The 17,266-nt window shown below is 45.5% G+C and overlaps 1 protein-coding gene across 6 annotated transcripts in view; it reads right to left on the minus strand.

Annotated features, from left to right (window-relative positions):
• DAPK2 (death associated protein kinase 2) overlaps window positions 1-17,266 on the minus strand; it is a 136,908-nt gene that overhangs the window by 64,643 nt on the left and 54,999 nt on the right. The window lies entirely within an intron of this gene.

Below are 17,266 nucleotides of genomic sequence, written 5' to 3' on the forward strand. Positions count from 1 at the left end.
CTGTCCTTCCTGGGCATCCTTCCAGTTCCTTTCCACCACTGCCCACTGTTGCCCCATGATTTCTTACTACCCCAACTGCCCACTGCTTGCAGTAACTCAGAAAGTTTTATAATTCAGCTTAATAAAGGGCCAACAGACTCCAGACTCAGGATATACCCTCTTTTCTTAGAAACTCTGATTTAGAAGTTATACACAATGAAATGCTCTGGATACACAGCATTTGCCCCAACCTCAGAAAATAGCATTGCATCTGGACCACTCCATTATTAAAATAATCCTCAGTGGACCAGGCATGGTGGCACACACCTATAATCTTAACACTTCAGGAGGCCAAGGAAGGAGGATCCCCAGAGCTTAGGAATTCAAGACTAGCCTGAGCAAGAGTGAGACCCCCATCTCTAGTAAAAATAGAAAAATTAGCTGACCGTTATAGCAATGCCTGAAGTCCTAGCTACTCAGGAGACTGAGACAGGAGGATTGCTTGAGCCCAAGAGTTTGAGACCAGCCTGAGCAAGTGTGAGACCTATCTACTAAAAATAGAAAAATTAGCCAGGCATTGTGGTAGATGCCTGTAGTCCCAGTTACTGGGGAGGTTGAGGCAGGAGGATCGCTTGAGCCCAAGAATTTGAGGTTGCTGTGAACTAGGTTGACACCTTGGCATTCTAGCCTGAGGACAACAGACTAAGACTCTATCCCCCCACCCCAAAAAAAGTAATATTCAGTGAGACAGTTTTCTTTTTTGAGACAGAGTCTCACTATGTTGCCCTCGGTAGAGTACCATGGCGTCACAGCTCACAGCAACCTCAAACTCTTGGACTTAAGCGAGTCTCAAGCCTCAGCCTCCCAAGAAGCTGGGACTACAGGTGTCTGCCACAACACCCGACTATTTTTTTTGTTGTTGTTGCAGTTGTTATTGTTGTTTAGCTGTCCCAGGCTGGGTTTGAACTTGCCAGCCTTGGTGTATGTGGCTGACACTGTAACCACTGTGCTATGGGTGCCAAGCCAGTGAGACAGTTTTTAAAATAACCTGAGAAGCAATAGCAACAAAAGAGTCAAGTTGAGCAAACATGGAATAGATATGCCAACACTTGAATAGCATTCTATAGCAACCACGTTAGAGATGTCACCAAACACAAACTCAAGTATCTCTCCATCCCTTTATCCTCTTTTCACTCAGCACTGTCTGAACATCTCCTCTGTGCCAGGTTTTGTGCTAGGCAGTGAGGGACAGGGACTAAAGGCACAGACAATGGGCACAGAGAGTATTCTGGGGAGGGAGACATCCCCGGGGGCCAGGCTGGGCAGGGAAGGCTTTGTGGAGCCAAATTTATGTTACATTGTCAACTAAATATTTACAGCTATTTAGGCCCCAAATATTGGCTCTGAGCTGTCCACACACTAGAGGCTGACGCAGGTGGAGTGAAGCCAGGCCTCTCAAAGCCAGAGTGAACACATTCAGTGCAATCTCTAACACAGATGGTCACTTGGAGCCACTTTGGGCCTCGGGGACATTGAGTCCCTTAGTGGGTGCCAGCAAACACTTGACAAAGCTTCCAGTTCCAGGCGTCTGTGAGTCTCAGTGTCAGGGGGCCATGCTCCTCTCCTCTCCCTCTGACAGACACCTCAAGGGGCAGCTGGCAGGGCCTGGCATCTCAGACTGTCCCTGACCTTTACACAGCAGCCCTGAGTTCTGACAGGTAAAGCAAAGCTTAATGATTTTATGCACTGCATTGAAGTTTACAGAGTACACAGGTGATAGCTCAGGGTTTGGCTTGGCATATAAGTCCCCCAGCTCCCAGCCCCACACCATGTTGACAATGTTAGGACTTGTGAAGGGGCAAAAAGGCCCCTTGTTGTTGTTGTCTTTCTGAGACAGGCTCCCACCTCAACATCCAGATACTTTTTCTATTTTTAGTAGAGACAGAGGCTGGTCTCGAACTCCTGAGCTCAAGGGATCCCCTCCACCTCGGTCTCCCAGACTGCTAAGATTACAGGTGTGAACCACGGCACCCAGCCACCAAAGAGATTTTTGGAAAGTAGAGCTAAACATTTCAGATCACCTTGACACAGCTTTCGCTTTGCCTTACCAGGGAAACAATGCATGTATTTTTTTAACGTCACATGCCTGAAAAACTTCTCAAACTCTCAAAAGGCAAATGAGTGTTTATTTTTCCTGCCTGAGTTTTCTCTTTGTAAGAAAGCTGTGCCAATGAGAGGTAACAGGGTTAGGCCTAATGTGCAGGCAATTTCTCCCCTCCAAAGGGAAGTATTTTGGGAGTTTGGCAACACCACTCATCTTGCCTCTCTTCATAGGATGGTGAGGGGGCCTCAGGCAGAGCCAAGGCCCTGGCGGATTTCTTCTCTCCTCTGGCTATTTCCATAAGAGCAGAGAATACTCTCCACTAGGCCCAGGGCCCAGGCTTCAAGGTCCAACAGGCCTTCAATGGCCCCATGAACTTACGCTGTCACCTGCAACAAGTCACTATCTGTTCTAAGCCTCCGTTTCCTTATCTGTAAAATGAGAATCAAGATTCCCTGCTAGAGAACTTTGAAGACTAGAAATAATTGCAGGGTTGGCCTACAGTCAGGATTAATAAATGGATCATGTGCGGATTGATCAGGAAGTACCCACGGACATGAGTCACTGATTCAAATGGTCTGGAACATGTAACCAGGGAGTCAGCTTCATTTTAAAAACCCCCAGTGATTCTAGTACACAGCCAGATGTGAGAACATCTCTGTTCCAAGCAATTAGCCATCTCTTTTTATTGCTGTTATTGTTTATTTATTTATTTATTCTGAGACAGCCTCAAGCTGTCACCCTGGGTAGTAGAGTACCATGGCATCACAGCTCACAGCAACCTCCAACTCCTGGGCCCAAGCGATTCTCTTGCCTCAGCCTCCCAAGTAGCTGGGACTACAGATGCCCACCACAACGCCTAGCCATTTTTTGGTTGCAGTTGTTATTGCTGTTTGGCAGGCCCAGGCTGGGTTCAAACCCATCAGCTCTGGTGTATGTGGCTGGCGCCTTAGCCACTTGAGCTATAGGCGCCGGGCCATTAGCCAACTGTTTTAATCTTAAAGCAGTGGATCTCAACCCTGGCTACACACTGGCATCTCCTGGGGCATTTTACAACTACTGATGTCTAGGTCTCACTCCCAGAGAGTACTAACCTCCTGGGTCTGGGATGCAGCCTGGAGATAGGAAGATGTAAAAGCCCCTTGAGTGACAGATGTGCAAGTGGGGTGAGGACCACTGACACACAGCAGCTCTCTGATCATCTCCATTTCATAGGTAAAGAGACTATACCACCATTACTCATGTTATTCCCTGTCCTTTTCAGTATTACACTTTCCAGCAGTTCCCTGACCTGGCTATTTAAGGGAGGGAAGAGAGAAAGGGAATCTTATCTCCTCTGTCAGCACAGTTTTTGCTTCAGTGGGGCAACAATCTCACTGCTGTGAAATTAACTTAAAAATCAAGACAGATTATGCTAGACCAGTGTTTTTCAACCTTTTTTGTCTTACAGAACACTTGAGCCTATAGTTAAACTTTTATGGCACACTTATGTTCATCAGAAAGTAAAAAAGAGAATATACTTACTGTAGTTTGAACTGCTTTCAAAAATAAGTTAATTAATGATCTTTAAAAATTTTTGTAGTGGGCTGGGTGTGGTGGCTCACGCCTATAATCCTAGTATCCTGGGAGGCCAAGGTGGGTGGATTGCTTGAGTTCAGGAATTCAAGACCAGCCTGAACAAGAGACTCTGTCTCTACTAAAAACATTAGAAACTAGCCGATGTTGTGGTGGGCGCCTGTAGTCCCAGCTACTCGGAAGGCTGAGGCAAGAGGATCACTTGAGCCCATGAGCTTGAGGTTGCTGTGGGCTGTGATGCCATGGCACTCTACCAAGGATGACAAAGTGAAACTCTGTCTCAAAAAAGAAAAAGAAATGAAAAAGCCAATTTTGCGGAACACCTAAGATCCTCTCATAACGCCAGTGCGCCAGCTGAAAATCACTGCTCTAGGGTCTGTGGGTGACAACAAGAGTGAAAATGTGCGGTTGAGTACTCCCTGGCCACTGTACCCACAGCAGATACACAAAAGCAGAATGTGAAGGTGGTTCCATTATGCCCATCAGAGGGCACCAGCAGATCCAAGGGCAGAGGTGAAGACAGTGATGGTGACAGGTGCTGTCTACACACCAGGAAGGCTCTGCAGCCAGAAGTCAAGGTCCCAGGTGTAGAAGCCACCCTGCTAGGCCATGGGGTAGGCGTGGGAGGCAAGGGCCCACCTAGGGTAAGACAGAGCCACTCAGTGTGTTATCTGCGGAGGGAGCAGAGGAGAGCTATTTGATCTCTAATAGAGGTCACTGCCAAAACTAATTCAAAAACTACGGGAATATTGTAACACTGATACACACATGGGAAGCACACATATTCAATCCCTCTCCCTTTCCCCATCACAACTGTTGAAACCTAATCTGTGGTCTAATGTATCAAAGGGCTAGTAGTCGGGAGTCCTGATTGCTGGTCCGATCTGGCTTCAAAGTTTCACACTTGGACAAGGAGCTGCCTTCTGGGGTCATGTTTCTCTATTTGCCGCCCGAGATCTCACCTGAGAAAGCTTCCTGTCAGAAAGTTCCAAAAAGCCTGTGACAACTCTAAACAGAAATGAAGCCTTTCCCTTCACTATCCAAATTCCTATCTCTGGGCTGGTGTCAGGGACCCTGGCTTATAGTCAGAACCCTACCACTAACCGCCCATGACCCTGGACAACCTGTTCAATTCTCTAGGCTCCAGTTTCCCCCTTTGCCAAATAGGGATGATAAAACCTGCCCTGCCCACCTGCCAGGGCTGTTTGGGAAATCATGAGATAATGTCTGAGAAAGAATTCTACCACCCAGCCTTGTAGGAAGGTGTGAGGAGAGGGCGGGTGGGAACTGCGTGCCTGAGGCTGGCTTGCAAAAGTCACAAGTCACGTAGGAGGGTGTAGTGAGGGACAGTAAATCCACCAGACACAGAAGGGACAGCTCCTGCCAACATGCTCTCCTGCAATTGTGTCAGGAACACACCCCTCTCCCCAGGCAGAGGACTCAGCTCCTCACTCACTCAGCACCCAGGAGGACAAAGATTGGTGTTACTGGCAGATGGGCCTCATTCCAGAACTTGGCGGGGGTGGGGGTAGGCAACCCACAAGGGCTCTCCTATTGTTTGCACAAGAATCACATGCAAGGGACTATACCCAGACACAGACCCAACCTCAGCTCCCAAGCTCCATAGAAGAAGCTCCATTCCCCCAAATTCTTCACTGCCCATGGGGAATAACCCAGACATGACCCAAATGTCATACCATGGGACAGATTTGGTATAGCAATGTGGACAGCACAACAATTTACATCCAGCTGGGCACAGTGGCTCACGCCTGTAATCCCAGCAATTCGTGAGGTTGAAACAGGCCAGGAGTTGAAGATCAGCCTGGATAACAGCAAGATCCCACCTATACAGGCACAGTGGCCCATGCCTAGAGTCCCAGCTACTTGGGAGACTGAAGCAGGAAGATCCCTTGAGCCCAGGTATTCATGACTATAGTGAGCTACGATTGGACTATTGTACTTCTCCCTGGGTAACAGAACAAGACCCTGTCTTTTAAAATGTAAAAATAAAGTTGCTTCCTTAGGTTGGAATCTGTCTCTTAAAAAACAAAACAAAACATATTTGCATTTAGTTTTTCCCTTTACAAGCTAATTTCACATTCATTCTCTCTTTTAATATTTTCAAGCATCATTCTTAGTTTCATTTTACAGATAAAAAAAAAAAAAAACCCTCTGGGTTTAGAGAAGTCAAGTGCCCTGGTAGTTGGTCCAGGTAGCAAGGCACAAATCCATGTCTACTGACTCCAGCTTCAGGGAGACTCTTGGGTAACTGACCAGACCAGGTGTACCAAGGAGTAAGGAGAGAGGCCTATCCCAGAGGGGAGGGACATTTTATTATTGACATTGTTTAGAATTACTGGCATGTGATGATAATAAAAAAGCAGACTCTCATAGCACTCTGGGAGACTGAGGCAGGGGGGTTGTTTGAACTCACAAATTTGAGCAAGAGAGAGACCCTGCCACATGTTGTGGTGAGCACCTGTAGTCCCAGCTACACAGGAGACTGAGGCAAGAGGATCACTTGAACCCAAAAGTTTGAGGTTTCTGTGAGTTATGATGCCATGGCACTCTACCCAGGGTGACAAGTGAGACATCATCTCAAAAAAGAAAAAAAAAGCAGACTGATTTTTATTTGATTTGATTATTGTTTTCCAATTCTCAAAAGACAAGGCACCCCTCATGGTCTACACTGAGGTGGACCACTGTAGGATAATATTTAGAAATAAACAAGCCTGCGCAGCCACCCTCTGTGGTAAGCCATGGCCAACCAGACTTGTTCACTCTGTCAACTAGCAGTGGCCAGCTGCTAAAGGTTTTGTTGGGTCTATGATCAAAGCAGTTCTAACTCATTCCCTTTCTCACTGGACTCTAAAGCTTCCATCAATAGAGTGATTTGCCCCAATTTATCAAGGTGGTGATAAGACAGCTGCACAGAATGCAGGGATCCACCCCCGGAACAAGATGCCATATGAGGTGAGCAGCATCAAATGGGAAGTGTTCCCAAACAAAGGGATGTGGAGTGGGGTTCCTCCTCCAGCTTCCTCACAGAGGTCACTACAGTTCCTCTTCACACCCTAGAGAAAAAGGAGTTGAGATGCCTCTGGAATTACCCTGCAAGTTTTCAGGGCCATAGGGCAGGGATAATGTTTAAAAGGTTCCCAGTCAAGGCCAGCCCAGGTACAGCCCAACAGGCATGGGAATGAAACTGAAGCCAATGTGTCTGGAAGGCAGCAGCAGCTCTAATTCATAGTCCACAGGAATCAGATCTGCCTGATCTTAGGGGGCATACACCAAGACCTCACAGCCACAGCCTGTCTGAGGATGGTGTCACTGAGCCCCCTCCCCACTCCTCTGCCTAGCTGGGACGCCTCTGTTGCTGATCCACCCCTCTCTCCCACCTCTTCTCAACAATCAATCCTCTATCCAGTACACTCCCAATTCTCACAAACAAGTTCCTTTCCCCCATTGCCTTAGCAACCAACCTGTTTCTGATCTCCCCCACCCAAGTTCAGAATTCAGAGTAAAAAAACCCAGGTTCTAGTTTTAGCTCTGCTGCCCTTAGCAAATCACGTAATTTTGAGGCTCAGGTTCCTTGTATGTAACACAGACATAATATCCCAATCTCATCAGATAGTAATGAGAATGAAATGAGACAAGGATGTGAAAGCACCATGCAAACCATGCTTTCTCTATGAATGTCAATTATTATTTCTTTCTGTCCATTAAATCACTACATTGAATGCTGGTCTCTATTTTCCCATTGCAGTATATTCTTGAACCTGATTCAACTGCAATGAAACCCATCCTCAAATCCCAGCTTAGAAACAGACAGTGCTAATAGTCAGGTGTTGTGGCGGGCGCCTGTCCTCTCAGTTACTTGGGAGGTGGAGGCAGGAGAATCTCTTGAGCCCAGGAGTTGGAGGTTGCTGGGAGCTGTGATGCCACGGCACTCCACCCAGGGTGACAGCTTGAGGCTCTGTCTCAAAAAAAAAAAAAGAAACAGACAGAGTTGGGTGGCACCTGTGGCTCAGTGGGTAGGGCGCCAGCCCCATATACCAAGGGTGGTGGGTTCGATTCTGGCCCCGGCCAGCTAAAACAGCAATGAGAATTGCAACAAAAAATAGCTGGGTGTTGTGGGTGCCTGTAGTCCCAGCTACTCAGAGGCTGAGGCAAGAGAATCGCTTAAGCCCAAGAGTTGGAGGTTGCTGTGAGCTGTGACGCCACACACTCCACCAAGGGCAACAAAGTGAGACTCTGTCTCAAGAAAAAAAAAGAAAGAAACAGACAGTACAAGGGGAGACTGTGGCAGTTGAAAAACAGGGTCCCCAAGTGGTCTGAGGATCTAGGAAGGCAGAAAACACTTGGGGACACAGTTACTCAAGTTCAGGGAAAGCAAAGGACCAGATGTCCAAGAAACCAACACAGAAGAAACACAACTTTATCAGAAGTCAGAGCTGGAAGCAGGTCAGAATTACAGGCCAGAAAGATGAGGGTAAGGAGCAAAATATTACCACAGGCCAGGCGGGTAACATGTCAGAACTAGACAGGCAAGACGAGGAGTGAGAAGCAGGGAGTAGCAGTGAAGCCAGCACGAAGCAGGCAGAGAATCTAGAGCAACAGAAACATTGGCCAGGCACCTGCAGGCAGAAGAGGGCCCAGGGCCTCTCAGAAGGACTTTTCTCCCAGCAAATGGGCCACGCTTGCTATTTAATGAACACATTTCCCCTCCCTGATCATGTTGCCACTGCCTTTCTTGACAATGGCTTTTAAATATATCTGAGAGGTGGGGCAGCACCTGTGGCTCAAAGGAGTAGGGCACTGGCCCCATATGCTGGAGGTGGCGGGTTCAAACCCAGCCCCAGTCAAAAACTGCAAAAAAAAAAAAAAATATATATATATATATATATATATCTGAGAGGTGGAACTCCTTCTCAAATCTTTCACAGAAGTCCAAGGTGTAGAACAGTTCAAAAGCCCTGCTTCTTTTGGGGAGAGGCACTCAGAGCCCAACTATTCACCACCCCCACCTGTGATATCTAAAGGGATTTCATGGAACCCCCCGCCAAAAGTTCCAGGGAATATAGTTTGAGAAATACTGCTCTATAGCTTGGAAGTATGTTCTTAGGTGATCCCAGAGAAGTTTCAAACTGTAAGTGAAAATTAAGGAAAAACAGAACACGCCAATGCTTCTCAGAGTTATTATCTAATCTTTTAAGAAGTCACTCGAACCCACGGTCAACAGTGAGGAATACTTGTAGGATAAGTATCAGGAAGTAGACGTCTCCAGGGAAGTCTGACCACTGCATGGCCACTGTCCACAATGTCAGAGGTGGCTCCTTTGTGCTGGCCTGTGACAGCTGCTTTAACAGGTTAGAGACTTTAATTTCCTGGGCCTAGAGACTAAGAGACTAACTTCCTTCCTCTGTTCTTCCCCAACCCCCATTTTTTGGTCAGAAAAACTCTGAAAGCACAAAAAGGAAGGAATCGTTTAGAAAAGCCAAGTCAGGCTGAGGTACGATTACTTTCTGGAATCTATTTTTAAATTTAAGCACATTTTGATGCTGTTGTCAAATGAACATGAACCCGTAAGTCCAAGACCTGAAATAAATTAGGGTCAATTTAAGTAGGGCTTGCCTCTACAGAGAAAGATTTTCACTAAAAATACAGATCAGTGTCCTCTGATATTTCCCTAGAACCTAGATTTTAGACACTGACATGATGTAGGTTTCTGAGGAAGTGCTAGGCTTAGAGGGTACCACTCACCTACCCACCCATCCACTCACCAACCATCCACCCATCATCCACCCAACTGTCCATTAAGCCACCATCCAACCCTCATTTATTGATTATTGTTCTGAATGCTATAAATAAGACACACCCTACAACCTGAGAGGCTTATAGTCTATTGCAGAGATCAAACACCGATGAAAAGGAAATACACAGCATGGGTATGAAAGAAATGTCTGCAGCAGCTCCCTGGAGAGGCAAGCAGTGATCTGTAAATGCTTCATTCAGCAGAGGCCCTGTCACTGGTTTCCATTCCCCTCCCTCCCTGACTCCCTGTCAAGTGGTCACTTTCTCAAGGAAATACACCAGGAAGATGAACTTGACCTTTCTTCTCCTCCTTGTGGTGTGGAGGGAAGGAGAGAACAGCAGTTGAGTGGCCAGTTGTGCTCAGTTCCTGATAAGCATCAGGAAGGCACACTTCCCACCACCTCCCCAAGTTCCTAACAGGTGTACATTTGATTAATGAAACCATTCAACAGAACAGGTGGGCTTGGCTTAAAGTATAACACCTTAAATGTGACTTTTGCTATGCCACAGAAAAGGACTGCAGAAATAGATGGAAAAATCCAGAGTGACTTGAGGCTTTCCTATCACTGTGGGGGTTTAGGGTCATCTCTCATAAATAGGTGACACGAACCGCTCATCTTCTAGACTATCTCTCTCCAACTTGGCAGACCCCTCCCCTCTAGTGCAAAGAGCTCTCTGGCACCTGGCCTGTCTCCTGCACCTCTTCTGAGCCCACATGCCCCTGTGATCTTTCTCACAACTCACAGAAGGTGAGAAAGGATCTTCAAGGGTTAATCTGACCTCTCTCCAAAGCAACACCTTCACATTTTAACAGCATTTTGACCAACCGGGGGCTTTCATGGTGGCAAGTTTAGGCACACATTAGACAAGTGGGGAAATGACTTGGGGATAGAATGGTCTTTCCACGTTCCTAAAATTCCTACTAGATACCTCTACAGAGGATTATTATGTGTGTCTGTGAATGAGGATGTATGCACAAATCATAACCAATGATTTCTTGTCCATTTTCTTTTATACACATGGATCTTAAGGCCCAAGGGATTCTTTTTTTTTTTTTTGAGACAGAATCTTACTTTGTCGCCCTCGGTAGAGTGCCGTGGTGTCACAGCTCACAGCAACCTCCAGCTCTTGGGCTTAGGCGATTCTCTTGCCTCAGCCTCCCAAGTAGCTGGGACCACAGGTGCCCACCACAACGCCCAGCTATTTTTTTGTTGTTGTTGTTGCAGTTTGGCTGGGGCCAGGTTTGAACCCATCATCCTTGGTATATGGGGCCAGTGCCCCACTCACTGAGCCACAGGTGCCGCTGGGCCCAAGGGATTCTTACTCCAACTTCTTCATTGATATTCAACTCTTAGCCATCTAGGGTAGATGGTCTCTGTTTCCCAGCATTCTGTGAAATTTTTACCCCAAGTTTGCTTCCACGCCCTTACTTGACAATGTCTAAGATTTCCTGCCTCTCAAGGCATGCAGGGCTGTGAATGAGGAAAACCACACGTTGTGTTCAGAGCACAGGGTTAGGAGTCCTGGCTTCACCACCAACTTCCACACCCTCTTTTCTCAAGGGGCCTCGGTTTCCTTATCCAAAAATAAAAGGTTGGATCAAAACATCTGTTTCAAGTGCCCACTTTCATCCCTGTTAGATTCTCTGATGCAGATCAGTACGTCCTGTGTATGTATCAGTATGAAATACATTCCAGAGACACACAGAGTGGCTTTGGGTTTCCTGTTGCATGGGAACTGACCAGTCATGTGTTGGCTAACTGAACTTCCAAAGACAGGGGACCAGTGCTTCAGGAGACCAGATCTCAGGTACTCTCAGTGAGATGCCCTTGTACCTTCTTCCATACCCAGCAAAATGCTAAGAACTGCAAACACCCGGAAAGCATTTCTGCCACAAATAACCTGGGCATTCATCTTATCTCTTCACTACCAACAAGGCTGTATCTCCCAGCCTTACTTGGGAGAGTAAAAACTGTTATCTTTATAACTCTCATGGGGCCCAGCTCACCAGACATTCAGCCAGTGTTTGTAGCAATGATAATCTAAACTAAAGAAGCAGAAGTGTGACAGGGAAAGACCTTGTCACCTCAGCAGCCCTCAAGGTAGCAGGAGCACTTCTTTGGCAGACCCGCTTAAAGAAGAAAACATTCTCACCTTTCTCAATTACAAAAGAGAAATGTTCATTATTAGAAAAGAAAAATAGAAAGAAAAGCACAAAGAAGCAAATAAAAATCTTCCTTAATCCCATATTCCTGAGATAATCATCAATACTATTTTGGCATCTGGTCTCTTGGACTTTTTTTTTTATTATTGTTAAATCGTAGCTGTGTACATTAGTGCAATCAAGGGGTACAATGTGCTGGTTTCATATACAATCTGAAATATTCTCATCAAACTGTTCAACATAGCCTTCATGGCATTTTCTTAGTTATTGTACGTAAACATTTGTATTCTGTCTTTAGTAAGTTTCGCCTGTATCTTGGACTTTTTCAGAGTATATCTTAGTGTTTTTTGGCCAGCCACGGTGGCTTGCACTGTAATCCTAGCACTCTGGGAGGCCGTGGATTGTTTGAGCTCAGAAGTTTGGGACCAGCTTAAGCCAGAGGGAGACCCTGTCTCTAGAAATAGCTGAGCATTGTAACCAGCACCTGTAGTCCCAGCTATTTGGAAAGCTGATGCAAGAGAATTACTTGAGCCCAAGAGTTTGAGGTTGCTATGAGATAATGACACCATGGCACTCTACCAAGGGTGACAAAATTAAGACTCTCTCAGAAAAAAAAAAAACAAAGAAAAAAATGATAGCCTTTTTTGTTAATAGTTTTAATGCAAGTGAGACAATACTGTATGTACTATTTTAAAACCTACTCTTTTTATTCTTCGTGTAACAATGTTTCATTATTTTTTCATGTAACTAAAAATTCTGTAATATGTAATTTTAGATAGCTGCATAACATCCCATGATACAGATAAACCATGACTTTTAAAGAAAATTCTTTTTTTCATCTAAAGAGAGAAAAGTGTCATTGCACATTCTTCCTCCATATTTTTGCAAAATAGCTTTTTTTTGAAGATGGATTTTTTTTTTCCACAATATCTTCAATTTTGATGTTCTGGCTGGCATTGCAGTCTAACAGTGCTATTTCTTTCTTAAAACTTACACAATGAAATTGCTTTGGTGCAGAACAGCAGCTGTAGACAGCTAGAATTGATAACCTCCCTATCTGAGAATTATTTCATGTTGGGTATATTGTCAATGCATTTGTATAGGTTCTGCAAAATATTTTGTCATTATCACCAAAAATGATAGTTAAAAATTTCTTTCATTTTTTTTTTTTTTTTTTGAGACAGAGCCTCAAGCTGTCGCGCTGTGTAGAGCGATGTGGCATCACAGCTCACAGCAACCTCCAACTCCTGGGCTCAAGCGAGTCTCCTGCCTCTACCTCCCAAGTAGCTGGGACCACAGGCGCCTGCCATAACGCCCAGCTATTTCTTGGTTACAGCCATCATTGTTATTTGGCGGCCTCAGGTGTATGTGGCTGATACCTTAGCCGCTTGAGCCACAGGCGCTGAGCCAACAGTTAAGAATTTCTAAAGAGGCTCGGTGCCGGTAGCTCAAGCAGCTAGGGCACCAGCCACATACACCAGAGCTGGTGGGTTCAAATCCAGCCCGGGCCCGCCAAACAACAATGACAACTGCAACCAAAAAATAGCCGGGTGTTGTGGTGGGCGCCTATAGTCCCAGCTACTTGGGAGGCTGAGGCAAGGGAATCGCTTAAGCCCAGGAGTTGTAGGTTGCTGTGAGCTATGATATCACAGCACTTTTGAGGCTCTGTCTCAAAAAAACAAAAACAAAAACAAGAATTTCTAAAGAAACTCAACCTGCCGTCCCAGAGCATTAAACATTGGTAAGGTGCTATCATTACTGGGGAGAAAAGGGTTAGGGCAGGAATTAAGAAAATCTATTTCTTATGAACTTGTAATTTGACCTTTTCTTTCTGATCTCGGGTGATCAGCATTTTTGTGCATAGCTGATGATTATTGCAGAATAGTAGCATTTCAAGAGAGCTAATAATCCTCAGTTCTTTTGTTCATAAAAAAAAATTAGCTTTTTAGAAATGTTAATTATTAGCCAGCGTGGTGGCTCACGCCTATAATGTCAGCACTGTGGGAGGCTGAGGCAGGAGGACTGCTTGAGCTCAGGAGTTCAAGGCTTATCTGAGCCAGAGTGAGACCCTGACTCATGAAAAAAATGGAAAAACCCAGCCAGGCACCACGGCGAACGCCTGTAATCCCAGCAACTTCAGAAGCTGAGGCAGCAGGATGCCCACAGCCCAAGTCTGAGGTTGCAGTGAGCTACAACGCCATTGCACTCTGCTCAAGGCATAGGGTAGAACATTGTCTCAACAACAACAACAAAATGTTAATTATTTTGTTGTTTCACTGTAGAAACTTCTCATAGCTGAAACTACATTATTTAATCAAAGTTGTGATATAATAACAGTGACATATAATTTCCCATTCAGAATGTGACAGTATTATTTCCTAATAGTTTAGAAATCAATTTTGAGGACGGCGCCTATGGCTCAGTGCATAGGGCACTGGCCCCATATACTGAGGGTGGCGGGTTCGAACCTGGCCCCAGCCAAACTGCAACAAAAATAGCTGGGTGTTGTGGCAGATGCCTGTAGTCCAAGCTACTCGGGAGGCTGAGGCAGGAGAATCACGTAAGCCCAGGAGTTGGAGGTTGCTGTAAGCTGTAATACCATGGCACTCTACCCAGGGCAATAAAGTGAGACTCTGTCTCTAAAAAAAAAAAAAACGAAACAAACAAACAAAAAAGAAATAATTTTTTTTCTTTTTTTTTGTAGAGACAGAGTCTCACTTTATGGCCTTCAGTAGAGTGCTGTGACATCACAGCTCACAGCAACCTCCAATTCATGGGCTTAGGCAATTCACTTGCCTCAGCCTCCCAAGTAGCTGGGACTACAGCCGCTGCCACAATGCCCAACTATTTTTTTGTTGCAGTTTGGCCAGGGCCGGGTTTGAACCTGCCACCCTTGGTATATGGGGCCGGCGCCCTACCCACTGAGCCACAGGCGCCACCCAAAAGAAATTATTTTTGAATTCACTTGATGGTACATTTGGAATTATTATATCCAGGAAATAGAAATAGACTGAGTGGCAAAGACCTTCCAATTTTATTTCAGTCATGAAATTTTGCTTAAGTGGGAGCCTAGGTATGACAGAAATATTGGTATGCTAAAGGGAAGTTTGTTACTTTTTTTTCTTTTTTTAGACAGGGTCTTGCAATCTGTTCCCTCGGCTAGAGTGCAATGGCATCTTCATAGCTTGCTACAACTTCAAATTCCTGGCTGTAAGCAATCCTCCCCCCTTAGCCTCCTGAACGTGCTAGAATTAGGCATGAGCCATCATGCCCAGCTTTTTTTTTTTGAGACAGAGTCTCATTCTGTGGCCCTGGATAGAGTGCCATGGTGTCATCATAGCTCACAGAAACCTGCAACTCTTGGGCTCAAGTAATCTTCTTGCTTCAGTTTTTCTATTTTTAGTGGAGATAGGGGTCTCACTCCTGCTCATGCTGGTCTCAAACTCCTGAGCTCAAACAATCCACCTGCCTTGGCCTCCCAGAGTGCTGGGATTATGGGCATGAGCCACTGTGCTTGGCTGACCATGACAAGCTTTTTTTTTTTTTTTTTTTGAGACAAAGCCTCAAGCTGTTGCCCTGGGTAGAGTGCTGTGGCATCACAGCTCACAGCAACCTCCAACTCCTGGGCTTAAGCGATTCTCTTGCCTCAGCCTCCCAAGTAGCTGGGACCACAGGTGCCCACCACAACACCTGGCTATTTTTTTGGTGGCAGCCGTCATTGTTGTTTGGCGGGCCCGGGCTGGATTCGAACCTGCCAGCTCAGGTGTATGTGGCTGGTGCCTTAGCTGCTTGAGCCACAGGCACCGAGCCAACCATGACAAGCTTTAAAGGAAATTCTTTTTTTTTGAGACAGAGTCTCAAGCTGTCACCCTGGATAGAGTACTATGGCGTCACAGCTCACAGCAACCTCAAACTCTTGGGCTTAAGTGATTCTCTTGCCTCAGCCTCCCAAGTAGCTGGGACTACAGGCGCCCACCACTACACCCAGCTATTTTTTGGTTGTAGTTGTCATTGTTGTTTGGCGGGCCGGGCTGGATTTGAACCCACCAGCTCTGGTGTATGTGGCTGGCACCCTGGCTGCTTGAGCTATAGGCATCAAGTCTAAAGGAAATTCTTAATTTTAGACATTTACATTATTTCTAACTTTTAATATCATTAATAACATTATTATAAATACCCTTATGTATAAATCTTTGCACATTTCCTTATCTTAAGATAAATCCCAAGAAGTAGAACCTTTCATTAAAAAGTAGACATTTTTATGGTTTTTGATGCTTGACAAATTATCCTCCAGAAAGACTGTCCCAGTAATACTCACCCAATATCCTCAGGTCTCCCTTCCACCTCCCAAACATCTCACCAAATACTGGGTTGTTATCTTTTTTCATTTTAATACTTAAAACTTGATAGCTCGTCGTTTTTAACTTGATCTAATTCATTTGTAGCTGATTATCTATCATCATTATCGAACGTCTTTACTTTTTCTTGTTGGTAATGTGAACTGCTTTCTCATATATGGTTTGCTAATTTTTCTATTGGGGTGTTTGCTTTTTCTTATTATTTGTAAAAGATCTTTGCCTATGTGTCATATTAACTCTTTGTCACGTATGTTAAAAATATTTTCCCTAACCGATTTTCTTATGGGCCAGAGTCGTTACGAGTTTACTGTCTATAAAAAAGCTGTAGGTCTTTCCCAGCATCAGAAGATATTAACCAGGGGCGGCGCCTTTGGCTCAGTCAGTAAGGCGCCAGCCCCATATACCGAGGGTAACGGGTTCAAACCCGGCCCCGGCCAAACTGCAACAAAAAATAGCCAGGTGTTGTGGCGGGCGCCTGTAGTCCCAGCTACTCGGGAGGCTGAGGCAAGAGAATTGCTTAAGCCCAGGAGTTGGAGGTTGCTGTGACCTGTGTGAGGCCACGGCACTCTACCAGGGGCCATAAAGTGAGACTCTGTCTCTACAAAAAAAAAGAAGATATTAACCAGTCTCTTTTCTCTTGATCTCTCCCCTCCTGCCTGCCACTTCCATTACCCATCTGCTATGACTTAGGGGCTCTCTGAAGGCAGCAATATGGGCCTCATGAGATTCTTGACACTATTGGTCACCTTCAAACTTCCCACACAGTCCCAGGGAATCCACCACCATCCCTCAACCTCACACCTGGTCCTTTCCTCTAAGTCACCACACTCTTGCTCCTGGCAATGTCCCTCCTGTGGATCAGGTCTGCTGCAGAGTGGGCCAGCTGACCCCATGGTGGGCCACAGTTGTGTAGAAACCAGCACAATAGATACCCTAGAGATACAAAGCATCCCCCTGCTACCCAAGTACCCATTATGTTTTAAAGTCCTTTTTAACAGAACCTGCATAATGGCTGTCTTTTAGAAATTACCACCAAGATGTTTATCTTCCTTTAAAAACTGATACCCTACCTCATTTCAGATAACAAAAATGACATAACCTATCTTATTTCCTTTTCTCTTATCCTGGTGGTCAATGACAGCAACTATGGTGGCTTAGATCTTGGGTGTATTTCCTTCCTCTTCCTTTGCACCACTAGTTCTCACACTTAGGGGTGTATCAGCATCATGGGGGTAGGCAGACTGCTTGAGCTCAGGAGTTTGAGACCAGCCTGAG

The sequence above is a fragment of the Nycticebus coucang genome, chromosome 6, assembly GCF_027406575.1.
Source record: "Nycticebus coucang isolate mNycCou1 chromosome 6, mNycCou1.pri, whole genome shotgun sequence".
Lineage (NCBI taxonomy): Eukaryota > Metazoa > Chordata > Mammalia > Primates > Lorisidae > Nycticebus > Nycticebus coucang.